Genomic DNA, 6,000 nt, shown 5'->3' with positions numbered 1-6,000 from the left:
GGATAAAAGGAGAATAGAATGGTAGGCTCTAGAAAATTCTGTAGTCTTCTTATTGAGTGTTTGAAGAGATGTTACTTTTCTGACATTAGGTTCATCAGAGAAAGGAGGAAGGTGATGATTGATTCTTTTTTTCAAATTAAACACAATTATTAGAATGTTATAACATTCTAATAACAAAATTGAACAAGATTTATTCCTGGACCCTTATTAGCATTAATGGAATTAAATTGATTTTGATATGACTTAGAAGATGTGGAGAAGAGCACGGTTCATCTATTAAAAATAAAAATGTTATTTGCCCAAAATTATTAATTATAAGACTCAGGTTAAGACATCATGGTCTTTGAGATGAGATATTTCTTTAAAATCTTATACATAATAAATCTAAAACTTAACCGTTCAATTAATATCATTTTATTAATCTTGCGTCCCTTATGCAAATATACATTTCTGACAGAAGCAACAATGCCAGTGTGTAATCGATGTTTTGAGAGAGTTCTGATTGCATAGTATTTGATTTTCTTTTACAGATGTTTTACTTTAAAGACATAATAAATGTGATTTGATGTCAAGTGTTTCCAGTTTTAAAATAATCACATGCTAATTCAATATGCATGTATTGAGTGCCTACTTGCACTCAACAAATGCGATATTTGGGGCTGGGACTACAGAGGTGAATAAAATAGTGGCCCTTGTGGGGCAGATCATCCCATGGAAATAAATCATGTAATCATGTTCTCAGTTTTGTCTTCACAGATATAGTTACCACGACATCTCAAAGTTTTCTTTTCTCTGGCTGTTTGCTCTTCTGGCTGCTAGAAAATTCGAATTAGTAGTTCATTACCAGCTTCTGTTAAGAGCTATATACCTGATTTTATTATTCTTACCAACTGTTTTTGCTTCATTTTTTGTCCTCATTTCCTCATATATTTAAATCTATTTTTCTCATAAGCCTCATGTATTTTATTTTAAAATAAGTTGTGGTATCAGTAAATGGGGAAAAAATAAACACATTACCTGTCTCTCCCAGTGAGCATAAATAAAGCTGAATGTGTGTTGTTTTTAATAAATATTTGTTGAATGATTAGTTAATTACAAACCCATAACCCAATGTTTTTCACTGAGTATTAGGTTTCATCAATGTTGCTGTCTTGCTTTGTAGGATCAGGAAAGATATAGGACACGTTCTTCAGGAAAGAATTGTCCTGCTCCTCACGTTTCCACAGCCAGGCCTTTTAAAATAAGAGCTAGAATGGCACTAAGGAATGGTGCCTAAGAGAACATAAGGAAGAAAATTGTGGAAAGATTATTTTGGGACCCAGGGTGTTTGTTAGGATAAATAAAATTGGTTTAGGGCCAGATTATGAAGGATCTTACATAACATATCAATTTACATTTCATTTCAAAAATACTTATTGTCTGTGCCTTTCTTATAGAGTTCTGTCATAAAGATGGAATGTGGCCAACAGAACCTAGTACAATTCCGATGCTCAGCCCTTTTCCCACACAGTTTCTTGTGCTTTCTTACCATGACTATCTATTAGCAAGTGGAAACATAGTGAGAGGTTGAGATAAGACATTAAGTGTTAAGTAAAGACTTGAATACTTTTATTGCATTATGTTATTAAGACCACCTTAATTGAATGTTATTCAATTAAGGTGGTCTTAATAATGATATGACAAGCAGCATTTGGGAATATTTGCTCTGAATGTAACAAGATGAATGACGTGCACCTCTTCTGTTTCAGCATCATCAATCTCTGCATTAGTCATGGTCTCCATAACTCCTATTATCTGTACCTTTGTGGATGAATGAACGGAGGCACTGGGCTTTATTACACCACAAACTCGTGGACTGATATGTCAGCAGGTGTTCTGACTGATGTATCCATGTATACTATTTGCCTTCTCACAAGATTGACTCTCTGCTGCTTTCAAGGGCTTATAGCATGTATTCCTGATGGAGAATCCGCCTTCAAATTGTGAACAACAATTGAATAGAAGAGACAGGAATACTGCTGTCAAACTTCTACCTAATTATTTTTCTAGAAGAGTTACAAAGAAATACAAAGAGTATTGACAGTCAAAGTGTACATAACATTAACTAGGCACCAGAAACATTTTTAAGAATGTAAGTAAAATATGTCATTATTAATATTTAAATCTTATGAGAACTCTTTGAAGTAGGCAATATTATCAACATCATCTCTATTCTACAGAAGAGAAAAAAACAACATAAAAGTTTAAATGTATTGCCTAAGAGAATATAAGGGAGGACATTATGTGAAGATTTGGGGGGATATTTTTGATAGAATAAATAAAGTTGGATTGGGGCCAAATCATGAAGGATCTTACATAACAGATCAATCCACATTTCATTTCAAAAATATTTACTGTCTTAGGTACCAAGGAATATAGCAGTGAAATGAGATATTAAAAACACAACTTTCTTCAACTTATTTTATTGATTTGAGTTTCAGAGGACTGAGGCCACATGAAAATCTTGCAGTTGGTAGAAAAAAGTAATTTCTACATTTGTTTATATCATTGTCAGTTCAGTTATCTCACCTCAATGTCACTCTGCCTTTTTTATATTACTTTAACTTTTTTTTTTATCTGGAATTAAACATTTTACTCTGTCTTTATAAAATATCCTTTCTTTTCTTGAGGTCAATTGTACAGAATTACAGTCTCTTAGGTGGATGGTGAATGCTTATGGAGTAAATTAATGAAAGTTAATGAAAGTTAAAGGCAGATTTAGCCTTAGGGATTTTGCACTTACTTCTCTCTTATCCTGAGACTCAATTCTGCCAGATATTTTCTTGGCAAATTTCCTTATAAACATTTTTTTATATTCCTGTTCTGACCACCTTACTGAATAATGTCACCTCTCCCTCCTAGACTTGTCCATCACTCTTGATATTCTTTACTCTGCTCTACTTTATCTTCTATCATTAATAATTATTCACTTATAACAAAATAATTTACTTATATATGATTTCTAATATTTTTTGTCTGTAATGCCTCCTTAAGAACATAAGTAACATAAAGATAAAGATAAGAAATTTAATTTTGTTTGCTACTGTATCCAAAATACCTAGATTATGGCAGGCACTCAACATGTATTTATTGAATAAATGCATAAATGAATAAGCAGAAAGTAACTGTCAGTGGAAATAAAGAAGTTGGCTTCTCCCACTTTTGTTTTGTCAGTTATAATCTCTTACAATTCCGTTTCAGGTCAAAAAAAAAGTCAAAAGAGTTAGGATAAATTTAAAACAAACATGGTAATTGCTTGTGAAAGCCTCTTCAAATCTGGCATCTAGATCTGAATACAGACATCATAGAATGAAAATATTCATTATAAATCATATTGCTATGGGCAATGGTTTAAGAGTTGTAATGCAAGAGACATGTAAGTTAATCAGCTTGTATTATTTTTGAAATTTGTTGGTAAATATTGTAAATGTGCAATGACCAGGATTTTCAGGCAGGAGTTTATTCAGGTATCTTTAAAGATCTAGGTTTGCAATTGTTAAGAGATATTTGGTTTATTAATAGGAGGTACACACAATCCTCCAGAAGTGCCCACTCCCAGTGGGGAACATTTGAACTGAGATTCAGGATAATATCTCAACCCGTCATTAGGTAGGTTGCAATCCTATTCATGTCCAGAAACCATTTTGCTTCCTGCTCTCAAAAGATAAGAAGTGACAGATTGCAAATGTACTATAGAATGCATCCAACCCGAGAATTCATTTTCAGCTCAAAGCATTTCCAATGGGCTTGGCATTTCTTTATCAGAAAGAAAGTGTCAAGAACATAATACTATCTTCATATATTTTCTATTTAAAATATACACAACTCTTTTAAAAAGGGATGAATAAATGAGTTGATTAAATTATAAAATCCAATGAATATTTCCATAGTGAAATGAGTAATTACCAGTACCTCAAGGATAGATTTCTATGCATTTCAACAAATATTTACAGTGACGAATTATATTAACTTATTAATTCAGATATTGACCATTAGGATTACAGAGTCTAATCACATAACCTGAATATGTCTGGTTTGGGTTTTTACTTTTGGTTTTGACACGTTACACTACTTTGAAGGCTTTCACTTGTCAATTCACTGTAAGAAGCAGTAACAGGGCAATATGTACAAATTTGATATGCAGTGTTTTTATTATACTTTAAGTTCTGGCATACTTGTGCAGAACGTGCAGGTTTGTTACACAGGTATATATGTTCCATGGTCGTTTGCTGCACCCATAAACTCATCATCTACATTAGGTATTTCTCCTAGTATCCCTCCCCTTGCCCCTTGACAGGCCTCAGTGTGTGATGTTCCTCTCCCTGTGCCTGTATGTGCTCATTGTTCAAGTCCCACTTGTGAGTGAGAATATGTGTTGTTTGGTTTTCTGTTCCTGTGTTAGTTTGCTGAGAATGATGATTTCCAGCTTCATCCATGTCCCTGCAAAGGACATGAAGTCATTCTTTTTTATGTCTGCATAGTATTCCATGGTGTATATGTGTCACGTTTTCTTTATCTAGTCTAACAGTGATGGGCATTTGGACTGGTTTCAAGTCTTTGTTATTGTGAATAGTGCCACAATAAACAAACGTGTGCATGTGTCTATATCATAGAATAATTTGTAATCCTTTGGGTATATGCCCAGTAATGGGATTACTAGGTCAAATGGTATTTCTGGTTCTAGATGCTTGAGGAATCGCCACACTGTCTTCCACAATGGTTGAACTAATTTACACTTCTGTCAACAGTGTAAAAATGTTTCTATTTCTCCACATCCTTTCCAGCATCTGCTGTTTCCTGACTTTTTAGTGATCGCCATTCTAACTGGCATGAGATGGTATCTCATTCTAGTTTTGATTTGCATTTCTCTAATGACCAGTGATGATGAGCTTTTTTTTTGTATGTTTGTTGGCCAATAAATTGTCTTCTTTTGAAAAGTGTCTGTTTATATCCTTTGCTCACTTTTTTATGGGGTTGTTTTTTTTTTTCCTTGTAAATTTGTTTAAGTTCCTTGTAGATTCTGGATATTAGCCCTTTGTCAGATGGAGAGATTGCAAACATTTTCTCCCACTCTGTAGTTTGCCTGTTCACTCTGATGATAATTTCTTCCACTGTGCAGAAGCTCTTTAGTTTAATTAGATCCCATTTGTCAATTCTGGCTTTTGTTGCCATTGTTTTTGGTGATTTAGTCATGAAGTCTTTGCCCATGCTTATGTCCTGAATGGTATGTCCTAGATTTTCTTCTAGGGTTTTATGGTTTTAGGTCTTATGTTTGAATGTTTAATTGATCATGAGTTAATTTTTATATAAAGTGTAAGGAAGTGGTCCAGTTTCAGTACTCTGCCTATGGCTAGTCAGTTTCCCAACACCATTTATTAAATAGGGAATTCTTTCCCCATTGCTTGTTTTTGTCAGGTTTATCAAAGATTACATGGATGGGCTCTTTTTTGGTTCCATATAAAATTTAGAGTAGTTTTTTCCTAACTATGTGGAGAAAGTCAATGGTAGCTTGATAGGAATAACATTGAATCTGTGAATTATTTTGGGCAGCATGGCCATTCTCATGATATTGATTCTTCCTATTCATGAGCATGGAATGTTTTTCCATTTGTTTGTGTCCTTTCTTACATCCTTGGGCAGTGGTTTGTAGTTCTCCTTGAAGAGGTCCTTCACATCCCTCATAAGTTGTATTCCTAGGTATTTTATTCTCTTTGTAGCAATTGTGAATAGGAGTTTGCTTACGATTTGGCTATCTAATTGTCTATTACTGGTGTATAGGAATACTTGTAATTTTTGCACATTGATTTTGTACCCTGAGACTTTGCTGAGGTTGCTTATCAGCTTTACAAGATTTGGGGCTGAGACAATGGGGTTTCCTAAATGTACAATAATGTCATCTGCAAACAGAGACAATTTGACTTCTCTCTTCCTATTTGAATATCCCTTATTTCTTTCTCTTGT

General features: G+C 33.8%; 1 long non-coding RNA gene across 1 annotated transcript in view; it reads left to right on the top strand.

Annotated features, from left to right (window-relative positions):
* The first annotated feature begins 1,550 nt into the window (after positions 1 to 1,550).
* The window catches only part of LOC105467611 (uncharacterized), a 30,492-nt gene continuing 26,042 nt past the window's right edge, over positions 1,551 to 6,000 (top strand). Inside the window, exons 1-2 of the long non-coding RNA XR_979026.2 lie at positions 1,551 to 1,585; positions 1,749 to 2,131. This is a non-coding gene — a long non-coding RNA (uncharacterized lncRNA). The remainder of the gene's footprint in view (positions 1,586 to 1,748; positions 2,132 to 6,000) is intronic.

Source organism: Macaca nemestrina, chromosome 7 (genome assembly GCF_043159975.1).
Source record: "Macaca nemestrina isolate mMacNem1 chromosome 7, mMacNem.hap1, whole genome shotgun sequence".
Taxonomy (NCBI): domain Eukaryota; kingdom Metazoa; phylum Chordata; class Mammalia; order Primates; family Cercopithecidae; genus Macaca; species Macaca nemestrina.
This window is presented reverse-complemented; position numbering and strand designations above follow the sequence as displayed.